The sequence below is a fragment of the Micropterus salmoides genome, unplaced genomic scaffold (assembly GCF_014851395.1).
Source record: "Micropterus salmoides isolate LMB-PRFRI ecotype aquatic unplaced genomic scaffold, ASM1485139v1 Ms_hic_scaffold_6, whole genome shotgun sequence".
Classification (NCBI taxonomy): domain Eukaryota; kingdom Metazoa; phylum Chordata; class Actinopteri; order Centrarchiformes; family Centrarchidae; genus Micropterus; species Micropterus salmoides.
In genome coordinates, this window is record NW_024044348.1 from 9217245 (window position 1) to 9232819 (window position 15575).

Consider the following 15575-nt stretch of genomic DNA (forward strand, 5'->3'; position numbering starts at 1 on the left):
ACGTCATTAATCAAGAGGGATGCCCCTTCCCGCAGATCCATTATAAAGTGGGTGGAGCTCCGGTGCCCCCTTTCCTCTGGTGCACAAGTGTTGCGTGAAAGTGCGTTTTTTACCCACCAAACAGCTTCAGCTTCACCAAAAGGAGTGTCACACTGAGTTAAATTTTGTTTTGTAGCTTTTCTGTCAGAATTTGCTTACGTATTAATATTAACGAGAGGCGTTTCACTGAACAAGGGACGGACATGGAGCTCCCTCACATGCGGCACATTTGAAGTTGATTGTGATTTATAAAGGGAACTTGCTTACAAATGTGCATCCGCACGGTTTTATAAGTCTGAATACTTTTTGGCGTACGCCATTTATAGAATGGCTTTTGGGTGCACGTACACTTTTAGTGAGGTTTCTACGCTTACGTTTTATAAATGAGACCCCTGGAGAAAACCCATGCAAGCATGATGAGACAATGCTGGCCAGCAGGTTCACACAAAGAACCTTTTGGTGCTATGAGGCAACAACGCTAACCACTGCATCACCATTCCACCCCGATAAGGCCAATGATGAATAAAAACAGATTTTTCCCTTAACTGCCTTGTAGAAAAGATTTACCACCTCAGAGGTTGCACGAGGCTGCAGGGTTGATGTGCAGGTAACGAGTAATGACAAGCTGTTACGTCTCATTTCCCAAACTTGATTCAGCAGTAATAGTATTTACAGCCAATGTCCTCACCCATTTGCCCTCTTGAGGAGTTTGTTCCAGTCTGAGGTACAGACATTACTGCTCTGTCCATGTGGAAAACGTTTTTGCTCCACACGTTTCTGCAGGGGCCAGATGGATAAAACTCTGTAAGTTCACAACTAAAACTAAAGCTATGCAGAGGCGTGGCTCTGAATCTCAATCATTGTGAAATTAGTGAGATGCAAGACCTTGATGTCCACCCACATTCAACCATAAATACTGTAGATATACTGGAGACATAATCACCTGTTTGTATATCATGAGCTCTGTCGACAAACCTGGCAGTAGGACAGCAAAGAAGTAGCATAATTTCATCCACAGACACCGAGTTTGCTCTTACTGACACTCTTTTATAATTTCACTATTCCCTCTCAGGCTGATAGAGTCACACCTGTGCTCTTGTTTTTTATTCTTAACCGATGATGTTTACTGTAGAAGGAACAACAAGTAATCTGGTAATCTTGTGTTGATCACTGTCAGCAGGCGGCAAAATTGCAACAACATTGTCAAGGCCTCAGCTCAGCCTCACAAAACCAATAACTGCTCTAGTTTAGGAGGATGTCACATGACACCAGTCCCTTACTTTAAGGACTATTTACCATCAGTGAGTGACACAGACTGAATTTCCATTTTGTTTCACTTTACTCATTCAGTCTGATGTTGTTCATGTTAGTCAATTTCTTGATAGGAGGGCTGTTATTTTTCTTTAATCAATTTGTCCCCCCAATATAATTTTCAGCTGATGCAGAAGCTGCAGTAGCTGTTATTTCTGTAAATGGACTTACAACTTGTACAGCTGCTTTGATGTAATCTATACTTATCGCAGTTTTTATCTGTAGCTATTTTTTATGAATATGGCTAGTTAGCAATGAAAGAACATGAACAATATTTTAATCCCACTCTGATTGGTCAGTAGTATCTCTGACAGATGAAAACAGCTGTTATGGGGCACAACAACAGACCTATATGAATTTCTGAGCAAATCTAAGATGTCGGCAGTAATTCAGAGGTCTGGACGAGGCTGAACTCAGACTGCATGGAGGAAAGGGCAGTTACTAGGTTAGTCACTTAGAAGGAGTCTTAACTGAAATCTCAAGCAAAGTGTTTGTTTCAAAACAGTAAAGTGGGTTTCAGAAATCAGGTGAAATAACTGTTATGTCGTTTGGATTTATTAACTCTATCAACCCCCTACAGTTAGGTTAATATAATTTCTGTGCTTTGAGAATGTAAAAATATTTCCCCACATAATATCATCCCTGCAGGTTCAGTCTCTTCAGGTCTCAACTGGTCTCTTTCTGTGAACATCAAAATGATTTTAAATCCAGTCCCATTGAAAGAATCGCCTCCTGGGCCTTTAAATTGTGAATAGTGAAAGCTACTGGGTAGCAGGTGGTTGTGTAGATCTGAACAGGTTTAACCTGGTGCTCTTGGCCTAGCCTTGAGGAGGCAGTACGTGCACTAAATTGACGGGCAGTGAGATTCATAGTCCTGCATGTGGCACTGAAAACAGTCCTGCCTCCTGCTGGGCCACAGAAGTGAAAGCACTCAGGTGTGCATGTAGCTGGAGGGTCAGGTAACGACAGATAGCTGTTTATGGCACAAGTTATTATTCTTTGGATTCTCCTGTTTTAGTCTTAGAAACCAAATAAATGAAGTGCTTTCTCTGTTTTTTCCCTGGATATCTAGCCTCACTTGTGCTCTCCATCAGTTCCTGGAATTTTCAGACCAGGTGGGTTTAGGTGTCAGATCTTTCGAGATATCACTGGCAGGCTCTAATGAGAAACTGTCCCCTTGACAGTGTTGGGGAGTAACTAGTTACATGTAATTAATTACGTAATTTATTTACAAAATAAATGTAACTGTATTACGGTGACTAGGAAAAAAGTTATTAAATTACAGTTACTTGAAAATGTTCATGATTACTCTGTGGGTTAAATCTCAACATTCTCAATCAACAATCTCTATATGTATTAATTTTAATTTTGTTGCTTTGCATGTTTTGCATGTTCATGTGCACAATTTCTTCCTTTGCCATTTCCAGCCACAGCCGGTTAGTGAAGTTTGAAACTTCTGCTTCTGATTGTTTGAATGTGCAGCACCATCTGTCTACAAATTAAATTGCCTCTCAGCTGTCTTTTGAAAATGGTTAAAAGAAGAAAACATTCATTAGATAGCTCTAAAAGTAATCAAAAAGTAATTAAATGAAATAAGTTACATTGATTCGAAAAAGTAATTGACATAGTTACACTAGTATTACATTTTAAATAAGGGTAACTTGTAATCGGTAACTTATTACAATTCCAAAGTAACCTTCCCAACACTGTCTTCCCTGCCCTGTACTGGGCTGAACATCTCATCGCACTAGATTATTGTGTCTTTTGGGAGAAACACGAATGCAGGGCACATGTGAGGAGGTGAAAATGGACAATGAACTTGCAGAGACTTGAAGAATAAACTGTAGGTTTTTCCTCTTAATCAGTGTAAAAACATCTGGAACTGAATGTCAAAAAAGTGACATTTAGTGTGGCTATAAAAAGATAAATGACTTACTATTAGGCAGAAAGCACTGACTGATAATTAAAGTGAATGTGCATGTGTTGTTTAAACCTGTACGGATTTTGGGTATAATGTCAAGGTATGATTTGAATCAGTCTCTTAACAGGAAGCTGGATCAACCATTCAGCTTGTTTGACGAGCAGGACCGCACAACACATTGTTGAAATTCATGAGATGTGCTCATCAGTTCCACTGCGAGCCTCTGTGACCCACAGTTACCCATAACACTCTTGTCTACATAGATCTGCAGAGGCGTTTGTGGATACCCTGCACTGTGAATGTTTACACAGTGTGTTCAATAAAAACATGAAACATATAGTGTGTTCAATAAAGACATGAAACATATAATTGTGTGTATGGTATTAGTTTAAGCAGACTGTGTTTGTCTGTTGTTGTGACTTAGATGAAGATCAGATCACATTTTAAGACCAAATTATGCAGAAATCCAGGTAATTCCAAAGGGTTCACATACTTTTTCTTACGACTCTACATTGTTTTGCGTAGGTGCTTGTCTCCCTGAAAAATAGCGCTACCCATGGAGCCACAATAGCCACATTTATGGGAAATATGCCAGGTTGAAAAGAAACTGGATTTATCTATTAACATATGGTGGGAGTTAGGCAGCTGAAACATTTAAAGGGTAGAGAAAGGTCATTATTATGTTTAATAAAAAAGTTATATTATTTGCAGGTCTGTGACAGTACGCAAAGTAAAAACTCCTGCATGAGAGTCAGACACAATAAACGCCTATCCACACCTGGACATCCACACCCTTACTTTTTGCCTCCCTCTTTTTACGTTAATCATCTTCAGTAAGCTAATTGCAACAAAGCACTTTTCCTGCATTATGTTAACAACTTGCTAGCTTGCTAAATTGTTAGCCTCGGTCATGTCTAGATTCCGACAGTAACTTTAATATTAGCTAATGTGCTTTTTTTCTTTGGCCGTTCATGTTGCCGTTCCTTAACAGCAGGGTTCTCACAATTCACCACTTAAATGCTAAGCAACCGCCACTTTTGTTATCAGCGGTTTAGACATCAATGGCTGTGTGATGTGTTATTTTGAGGGGACAGCAAATTTACACTGTTATATAAGCTGTACACTCACTATCTTACATTGTAGCAAAGTGTGATTTCTTCAGTGTTGTCACATAATCAAATATTTACAAAAATGTGAGGGGTGTACTCGCTTCTGTGAGATACTTTATTTTCTTTATTGCTGCTTTTTTACTTATTATGATTGTTCATTGTAGCACGAGCTTACCAACTACTATTTCATTCAGTGTGTGTTTTTGTGTTGTAGTATGTCATCCTGGTATGGCCCTGTTTCCCTCCAGCTGTAGGTTGCTTAATTTAAACTGTACACAGGAGCTGCTTTTATTTCAATACAAACACCTCAGTGCAGAACACCACTGGGCTCTACTGTAAACAACCTTTTTCATTTTCTTTTCACAGAGTGACACTGACATTTTAGCCTCAGTGTTAAATAGGTAAGGTCACGGACACTGAATAATATTAATGATATTCACTGATCTCACATAAATTCACCTCATTGCTACACGTCATTTCTAACACTGTATAACACCATATACTGACTTGAATATTGAATTTTTCCTATTATCATTACAGGTACAGGGTATTCAAGGGTAAATACAGGTGTGTGTATTTACTAACGTACCTCCACAAACAAACAAAACCTGAAATGTAAACAACCACAGGTTTAGCTCTAAAGTCTTAATAAGGGAATTAGATAAAAACACTCAGTATGTTTGTTGTAATTGCCTTGTGCCTGCTGCAGCTATGATTGCTTGCAGAATGTCTTCAACTCCAGGGAGACTACGTGGAAATCCTCAAATTATTGAGGTGGAGAATTATACAACAGCTGCTCTGTTAAAAGAGGATGCTTGTCTCTAATAGTCTGCATCTTAATAAGCACAAATAGCTATGACACAGAACAGTTATTCTGTGAAATTTTTCGCCCTAAAGGGGGTAGCCAGAGCAACATAAACACTTCATGAAAAAGGAATTTAAATCTGAGCTAAATCAGTATTACAAACACAGCTACAAAGGAGGATAATATTAGACTGAATGCAACTTAGAAGGAGTTGTCAACCTTTTTTATTCTGTGTATGTCCATCGTGTTCCTGTTGTTTTGTTTCAAACTTGTGACCATAGTTTCTATTTGTCACTATAGTTCAACATAGATTGCAGTGGTTTCCCAGGATTTACCTATTTACAGCAAGTTCCAATTTATTCTATTTTATTTCTTCTTTTGGACCAGTACACCTCGAGTTTCGGCATGATTTGGCCTGCTTGGAGCTCTGTTTTTACAACCAACATATGCTGCTAATTTGTGTTTACCAGGATACAAGTCACCTTTGTAACTGTGATTGCAATTGTCATTAAATTTCTTACAATTTAAAGTACTACTTGAAGTTTTACTGTCTCTTTTACATTTTATGCAGATTTGTGATGCAGGTTTGTTCTATAAACATAAACATGTCTTTATGATTTTCAAAATCATAAGTATATGGGTGAGCATACTGAACCTACATAACCTACACTTTAATAAGTGAATTCTTATTGCTGCCTTCAGGAAGTGGCAACAAGTCCTCCAAATAAAATGATACCTGATATAGAGAAGCGGCTTCTGATCTGATGTGACTTACTAAACCCTCACAAATCAGTGAAAAAAGAATTTGTTTGATGCTGTGAAAATGTTATGGTTAAAGGTTTGGTTAGGTTTAGGCACAAAAACAACTTGATGAGTTTATGAAAAGATTGTGGCTTGGGTTTAAATGACTTCTTCATTAAGGTTAGGGGAGCTCTGTCGTGATGATTACAATAATAAAAATTAAAACGTATGATTATGGAACGATCGTGGTCACGCTTTAAAAGAAACCAAAGTCTCCCGTTTTAAAATCTGATATTTTGTTGACCCATAAATCCACCCCAACCGTCCACTCATGCACACTTTGTTGCTATATAACAACGTTACCTGACTTTTCACCTGTGCAGTACTGCAGCTTGATGTTAACAGATGATGGGGAACTTGCTGACACAACTGATGCTCTCTACCTGCCTGTAAATGTAATTGGAATTCCAAGTCTTTTTATCCCTTCTGCCATCCATCTTTTCAGTCCTTCATTGGTTATTTTCTATGATTTTGAATGGTTTCATTACTTGTGTGTATATTTATTTATTTATTTATTACCAATTCTATGCATAGTTTTTAAGCCTATAGCATTTCATTGTTTTAATTTTGTGATCAACAGTGGGGGTTTTTTCTTCTCCTATGTATTATGTGTGTATTTGTTGACCTGGGTGATGAGTACAATTGCAGTGATAAATAAAGTTGTATTGAAATAAATTGAATGTTAACATTACCATTAGCCCCAGATGCCTGCCAATGGAATTGTTATTACAAACTCATGCTGTACAGTTAAACTTTGAGACTTAATTAAATTCTAGTGGAGATCACAAAGTTTCAGAGACACCAAATATGTGTATGAAATTATGCGCAAACATAACATCTGTTATACAGTCACTCTATCCAAAGTAATTTACAATAAGTGCATTCAACCTCCATGGGAACAAGAGCTAAATAAAAATCACCAACAAATTGTAAGTGCATCCCTTCCAAACAAACAATATGTTCAGTATGAATATAACAGTATGTTCAGTGCTACAAGTGCTTTGACATTTAGAAAATTAACATTTGATGAAACGGTACAGCTACAAAAGACATGGAGCCTTTGTTTATAATATATATACATTTATTACACACACATACAAATATATATTCAATATATATTTATTACACACACACATACAAATATATACAGTATATTCAATGAACAACTTCAACATGCTAATAGTGTATGAATTGCATACTGTCAGACAAAGTGAAATAAGATGACTTTAACAACCTCTGAGCTACTGCTTAAAAAAAACTCAGACCTATCCCATCTCTGAGTACTTCAGATGGAATTGCTGCTTAATGACCCTGATGATTATCTTTAGTGGGATGCATCTTGTCCAACCTCTGGGAGTGAAAGGAAAATATGCGCAGTATCAGTTTGGCATTTGGGCAATTTGCTCCATGTTCAGGGTGCCATTAACTCAAGAATGATGATAGATCTGCATCCGTTTCCTGTTTCTCTCTCTGTTGCAGCGCTGCCGGTTACAAGGAGAGGGAGAATCACATCACAGTTTTCTGGAAATTGCAGAGAGCAAGCAAAACATTGTGACTGGTCATCATGAGCACGAGTGGACACCGAAAAGCAACAACAACTGAACGGGACTCGGCATTTGAACAAGTTGGGATGAGAGCTACTGAGTGACATCAGTAAACAAACCCTCGAGGGTTGAGACTGGAGTTGGCAGATGAGTAAGTCGTGGCCCAAAATGATTGCCTTAATTACTACACATACACAGATTTATGAAGTGATGAAACTAAGAGACTTATAAAAGTTCAAAGATGTTTTCTTTACATGTGATAAAAGTGTCTTGTAAGGAACAGATGTGAATATTTTAATATGATAGAGATACGTTTGGTTGTAATGTCGACATAATGTTTTAGTTGGGTCGGCTTCGTAGGTGTCATTGGTTACTAAATGGTGAGTTTGCTCTCTGCTTATGTGCAGTCAGCAGCACGACTTAATCTATTTTTATCTTGTTTCATATTGTCAACCAAACAAGGCTGGCCTGAGTTGCTCACTCAAATGCTGGCAACAAACTCTTGATTCACATCGTGTCATAACACATGAAAATCCTCATTCAGAAAGTGTATAGAGGGTTGGGAGAGACATATATTGACTGGCTCAATGCAACACACTGAAATACATCAGAAGAATTTCCTCTTACATTAAGATCCACTTACACTAAAGTAAAGATGTCAGGCACATAAAACACGATCATAAATAGCTGCCACACTTTCTATCACGGTAAAACAGTGGATGAAACTCGCTGGGCTTTCACATCGAGAATCATCGACATACAGATAAAATACCTTAGGTTTTTTTCTGAGATGCAAATTTAGAGCTGACCAGCTGCTTTGTTCATATGTTTTCACTTTGAATTTAACTGTATGCAAAAGTAACATGGACGTGTGTTATATATTTTTTTAAACCTAGCCTTGATAATTACATAACCAAAGGTGAAACCCTGAATTTATTGTATGTTGTTGACTTCTGGAAAATGTTGTGATATAGATGCACACTGAATAGGAAAAAAATGTAAATAGCAGACATTTATACTTGTGTGTCCTAAGATGTGTTGCAGATAGAGTAATTTGAGACTTTTTACTTTCTTTGACTGTTACGCTCATCAACCATAATCATCTGTGTTTGGTTTGTCCTCGCAGATACAATTATGTTCCTCCTATTGTTGCTGCTCCAACATTCTTCATTATCATATTTTTGGCAGTTTCATCTTCTTTTTTCTCTCCACATACTGCCCATTAAAAATCCACCTATTCATTTATTTGGCATACTAAAACACAAAGTTGTTTGTGCAACTTTGTCTTAGACCTGCAGTGTTGTCCGTCAATGATTAGTAATGTGTCCATGCAAGTTTTATTTTTGTTTTTGGAAGTAGTAGTAAGTTATGTTGCACATTTGCATATTTTAATAAAGACAGTGTTTTATTTTCCTATATTTTCCGTCAAAAACATCCTTTATATACTGTGTCAACTATAATGGCACATAATAAGCTTGAACTTAGAGCGTTTGATCTTAGTGTCCTTTTCCCTCAACTCCTAAAGAAAATCCAAAGTTCACGTTCTTGCTCTTTTTCCTGAAAATTAGTATGTGTAATTACCTCAATAATAGTATCCCTAAGAAAAGCTGTTTACTGAATGTTCCAGATATTTCCTTAGTGTCAGAAACACTTGTAACCACAAACTAGCCACAACAGTAAAATAGATGTCAAAGTTTACTTGGGAAATCCTTATGGGCAGGATGTTTTTAAGGAAGGAGTAGATACAAATTTCGTTTGTCATTTTTGCATATCAAAAGTTAAAACCAGAATCACCAGAATATCCCAGCAATGCTTAGGGATTGTCAAATCTGCAAAGTTGTTGTCTTGAAACTGAACATGAAAGACATTAATGACAGTGAACTATTTGTTATATTATTCGGAGAATCTAAAAAGTAATAAAGGGAAAGCAAAGCTAACAAATTTTACAACAATTCATCTGTTTTTTTGTTTTTTTTATTTGGTAATTTGGCAGATAAATTGAATCCCCGCAATGAGATTAAAAGTAACTGCTTCCTCAAAGACATTTGAGAATAAATAAACAAACTGCAGAAGAACACACTTGGTAATATGATGCATGATGCTTTAAGTAGGTGAGTAAAACAACTACAAAACAGCAGACATTAATTTACCTTTTACGGTCAAAGAAATAGTTTTGGGCAATTATATGCTTTCTTGCCAAGAGTAAAATGAGAAGATTGCTAGGACTTTGATGTAGGTATAATAAATATGAAGCTACAGTCATCAACCAGTTAGCTTAGCATAAATAACTGTATTTATTTATGCTTATATCAATAGTTTAAGCCCATCAACTTTATAGTTCTGCACCAGGAACTCTAGCATTTGGGTCAAGTAGTGGATTATCTGTTGGTTGCATAGTAACCTCACGGTGACAACAAAACTTCAGTAAATTATCAAAAAATGGAAGAAGCGAAGAAATGTACAAAACCCCTGATAAAGCCACAATGTGTTGTTTTTACACTCACAAATTAAACAAACAAGATACAAAATACTAATTGGGGAGCTTTAAACTTGCAGGTAGGCAGATTTAGTTGCCTTTTACAGAACAAGGTTGACTCTTCCCCCTGTTTCCAATCTTTATGCTAAGATAAGATAATCAGCAACAAGGTACACGGTAGATTTATTCATCATCTTACAACACACCCTTATATAACGAGATGAAACGTCAAACTATTCCTTTCAGAGGTAAATTAAATGAAAATATGTGTAGAACTATATTTCCAATGATTTTATTCCACTAATCTTGTCAGATTATGTCACTCAAGCACAAGCTGTTCCACACCTTAGGAGCTCAGCCGGCAGAGGCCTTAGTTCTGGCCTGGGGTTTGACCATGGAAATATGGACCAGCCTGAAGATTTCAGATGAGATGACAGGCTGTAGCTAGCCCAGATGCAGAACTATCACACCAATAGCCAAATGTGGCCAGAAGCTACACTGAGACAAATTAACCTATCTAGTGATATATTCTGCTACAACTCAGTATTTCAAGGCAGCACAAAAGACGCTAAGCCAAAGACTAATATGCCCACAGGTTAAAACAAGAACAGGATCAGACTGAGAGATGATCCTTGTGGCCACCGCATCCCATCAACCAGAACAAACATGCACCAAAGGAGTCTGAATGAAATCTGTGTAACTGGGCAGTCTCTAACCCATTTCCTCAATCTACAAATTAAAACAGTTTATTTGGTTGGAGGCTGCAATTATGTCAAGTTGCACTGATACAGCGCCCTCAGTTAAATCTGCTGTCAACAGGAGATCAGTAGTAACCCAGAGAAGAGCAGTGTACTATAATGTATAAAGCAAGAAGATAATAAAGGTCGATAGGCAGATTTTGAAGCAGATTGAATATTACAAGAACAAAATAATTTATCCTGTTGTGTGAGCCGACTCGTGCACTGAATAAAAAGGTCATAATCCACAGTTATCCGCACGGATATTTATAAAGAGGTTATCCACGTCATATCATGAGTGAAAAAGGATGAGTGGAAATATATCCTACGACTAAACAACAAATTAATTTTTTCTTTGACTAGTACTTTAATATTATTTGGGAGGTTAACAGTTCGTATGTGTGGGGTCCTTAGATTAGACACAGAAGAAGATGAGAGGAAATCATTTTAATTCCGATCACCTGCAAGCTACATTTATACTGTTTTTTAACACGAGCAAAAGTAGCTGTCAAAGCTAATGGTCAGAGGAGGAGATTCACCCAATGCAGTTTAACTAATATTCAGTTATACAAAAAAAAATAACTATTTAAAAGAAGAATTGAACTCATTTAAAAGGAAATTCTTGTTGGGGATTGATTTCACATTAAGAAGGGGTATCCCTGTGTGAGAAACCACTTTTTTGTTAAAGCTGACAAATGTCTGAGGCCTAAACAAGTCTGAGACTCCTCCAGTCCTCTGTGTTTTCCACAGAGCAACTAGGCAAGATTAACTTTAGGACGAATGCCTCCCCTAATCAATAAAAAAGGATTTCTTCTAAACAAACTAACAACTGACCACAGATCTCAAGCCATACAAAACAACAGCCCAGTGTTAAGATTTAGTGATGTACTACATTTCACGCTGCTTTCAGTGTTGCCAGATTTTTCTCACACTAAACAGCCCAATCAGATCCTCAAGCCGGCAAGTCATCATAGATATAGCTAAATTTTTAATTTTTAATAATATATAAAATATGTGCTGGGAAGGAGCCTCAGGTTGTTCCTCTATCCTGCGATCTTTTGTTTTATTTCTACAATTACGCAATCCCCAAATCACCCAAAACATGGTTACAGTAATGAAAAAGTATCTCAATCAAACCTTTTGGATAGCGATTAAATATTAAAATATTCATTTATAAGATCTGGTGAAAGGTTTAGCAGGTTATTTATCACAGAGCTGTAACTGAATAATAACATGAATACAGTAAAAAAGTGTCAACCTAGTTGTAATAAACTGAAATGTCATTTGTTTTTACTGATCATCTGTTATCAGTTGTGTGTGTGTGCTACTCAGAGGAGAGAAGAAGCCGATTCACTGGAAAATAGACAAATGGTTAAAATGATCCAAATCATCACAAGCTGCCCAAAAGAATTTTTATCTACCCGATCAAATAAAAAGGAGAAAAGGTGGATGGAAAACCCAATCTGGCAACACTGACTGCTTTTGCCCATAGTGATAAGGATGGATGTCTTGATGCCAAAACTGCTACTTACAACCGAGTTTGTGGTTCCTGTATTGAATTTGGTTTAAAAAATATAACTGAGCTGAGGGAGATCTTTACAAAAGACAACCTGAGTAAGCCCAACATCTTCACATTGCACCCACTGCAGCACTGTTGACGTCTCCATATGGCTCCGTTTGATGTTACGTACCACAGACACATATACAAATAAAAGTAATGCATTAGTCTGAGGATAAAAACTGTGTTTACTGTAACATCCACAGCGTTAGATAACACCAGGAACCCGTTTTATGTCTTAATCTTCTTATAAACAAGGTGGCTTATGAGGAGCACTGCAAAACTGTTGAACAGTGACGCAGTTTGTATTTGTTTAGTACTAGTGCTGGAAATTATGCGACTGACTGGATTTCGGGTTGTTTTGTACCATCTGCCTCCTGCAGAACAGTATTAGTGCTTTTTGCTGCAAATACAGTGATTGCAGTGTTTGCCTGGTCTCCTCTGTATCAGGTAGGAGACAAACATAATGCTCTGCAGAATTAATGCATGTTTGTTATAAGGCCTTGGTAAACAGCTAGTATCAGCATATCGCTCATATTACTGGGTTAATAACAAGGCTAACACCCGTTACTTGATTTGAGAAACACTCAGTGGTCATCTGCACAAGTATTAAATTAATTAAAAGATTACACATTCTTTCAGAGATTATGATTAAATGATAAAAGTCTTCATTAGCTTAAACATTGCCCAAATTTAACACACCTGGAACACCTTTCATTTTATGGCTCATAGTGAAGGGATTTATGTGCTGTAAAAATTATAGTCGTTAGAAAGAAATCAGCATTTCCATCTGTTTGATGACAGCCACAGAACTGACACGGTATAGTGTAGGGTGTGGTTTAAGTATAAAACCAGTTACACACACACACCCACATACACATCTGGTATGTGGTCAGAGCACCTGGAGAGTCACACAAGGCAAAGCAACCTCTGTTTGCTTCAGGACTGCCTCTCCTGGCTGCCACTGTCCTCTCAAGGTATCTCAAAGGGCCATGTGAACACCCACAGCCCTCATTCATCAAGCTATAGGACATTCTTTTATAGTAGATGAAATCAAAGAGAAATCTACTATTTTGATTTTTTCAAGAAAGAATGTCAAACATGCTCTGTTTCCAGCTTCTCAAATGTGAGGATGCTTTTAATTTGCCATATGTGATAGTAAACTGAACATCTTTTGAGTTTTAGACTGTCAAATAAACCAAGCAATCTGAAAACATCTTTTTGAGCTGTGGGAAATTATATTTTTCACTATTTTCTGACATTTTATTGACAAAATGCCCCCCCCCCCTCAAAAAAACCCCATAATTGGCAGATTTATAAACAATAAAAATAACCGTTGCTTGCAGCTCTAATAGAAAACAACATGAATTTTATGATATTATGTAATTTCCTCATGCTCTGGGATAAATTCTCTGTGCTCTGTGATATGTCAATGTAATGTTTCATATCATATTTGATAATCAAAAGCTAAATGCTCAATGCCCTGGGAGCTCAATGCATTGCAACATGCAAATAGACAAAATACAAGCAAATGAAAACACCCGTTCATCAACACTGTATTTACAAAAAAAAAGTGCAAAGAAATAAAACATGGTTAGACACCCAAATACAGAAAAATATTGCATATGCGTTGTCATGTTGGTGAAGATGTGTTTACTTTAATTGCAGAGTGTTGATCTCTCGGGGCATTAAAAGTTTGATTTAACAGCCTGCTGACAGTTTTAAAGATGTGCATGCTCCTTTGGGAAGCACAGACAGAACATGAATGGATGATTACATGCTGTGTACTTTAGCCTGTATAGACCAATTACTGTGGTGACATGTGGTAACCGCAGCAGATCATTTGTCATGTTACATTCAACAGACTACATGTGGGGCACAGCACATTTCCCCTCAATAAGCCTCCAAATCTACAAGCCAAGAATCATTAAGCATGTATAATTTTGATTGTGTAAATGGCCTTTTTTATTTATTTATTTATTTTACACAAGATGTCTCTGTTTTTTCAATCTACAGAGTAATCTGCATCAGCTGTGAAGCAACCATGACAAGTATCTTTGGATAATTTAGCTGTAGTTTCTGAACTTTACTCCACGAAAGCTTGATGACGGAGGGCCGCTGTGTGTAAAACAAAATAATGAAGTACACAGATAAAGACAAAACACACAAATGAAGAATATGAATTTGACAGGACAAGGGTGGAATTCACACCCATAATAATCAGGTCTATGCAAGCTGGTGCAGTTTGGTCAGCCAAGGCCATGGTCACATTTATATATGATGGTTATAATCCAGTATATCTACATTAGTCATTATGATTCTCACAATCATCTCACCTGCAGAGGGATAAACTATCTACACTCAGCCAGCAGAGATGTTGCTGCACTGCTGCTGTGCTTTATTGACGGCATATGGATAATTTTCAGTAATGGCGAATACAAAATAGTTTTTTGGGACAATGGTGGTGCATTTGTTTTAATGTTACTGCTTCACCTATGTGTATGCTTAATATTCAAACTGTTCATTAGCCACTGCCTTGTCACACATAAAAAGGAGGGAAATCTTTATCAATCAGCAAAGGAAAACTGACAGTAACAAACATGTAAAATATTTCTACAGTTCAGGTGTTGAGAAATATCCATGTGAGTTTTGGCCAGCCTTGCTTTTATTCTGCATGATGCTTTGTTTTGAGAATAATGCATCCTAAACCAAGGTATGTTCGTGTTCTTTTCCTGAGGGTGCTCCTCTCTCTTTCTCTTTCTCTCGCGCTCTCTCGTCACTTCTAACCTTAATATTCCTTGTTTGTTTTTTTCTTCTTTGTTTAATTTTTTTGGTAAACCTTCCAACTTCTGGATTTTCTACACTCATAACATTTTGTAGACAGCAATATGAGATGTGATTGAAAAATGGAATATGTGCAATGTTGACTAAAGAAAAATATAATATATTCAATAAAAATTCAGAAAACAGTTTTAAGATGTGATTTTTCTTTGTCAGAGGTGAAGGGCCGATGACCTGGATGCAGCTTTTGCTGTTATACGTGAAACCAGTTTTAAGGCCACTATGGCATCTCACCTGTAAACCACATCCACTGTAATGTTTACTTTTGTTTTTAGAAATAGTCAAGCATTATTCCTGATTTCTTCAATGCACCTTACCTACAACTAGAACTATTAATTGGGCCAATTATCTGGCATTTTGAGATAATTGGCATCGGCCAATGCCTGTGCTCACAAGGCAGATAACAAAAAAATGTCTGTGGACACATCTTCAC

The 15575-nt window shown here is 37.1% G+C and overlaps 1 protein-coding gene across 2 annotated transcripts in view; it reads left to right on the plus strand.

Moving 5' to 3' along the window:
- Nucleotides 1-15270, plus strand: part of kcna4 (potassium voltage-gated channel, shaker-related subfamily, member 4) — a 54250-nt gene extending 38980 nt beyond the window's left edge. For both annotated transcript variants that reach the window (XM_038701928.1, XM_038701930.1), the window contains one exon: nucleotides 7466-15270. The gene's annotated coding sequence lies outside the window, so the exon portion shown is untranslated. The remainder of the gene's footprint in view (nucleotides 1-7465) is intronic.
- Nucleotides 15271-15575: the final 305 nt, after the last annotated feature.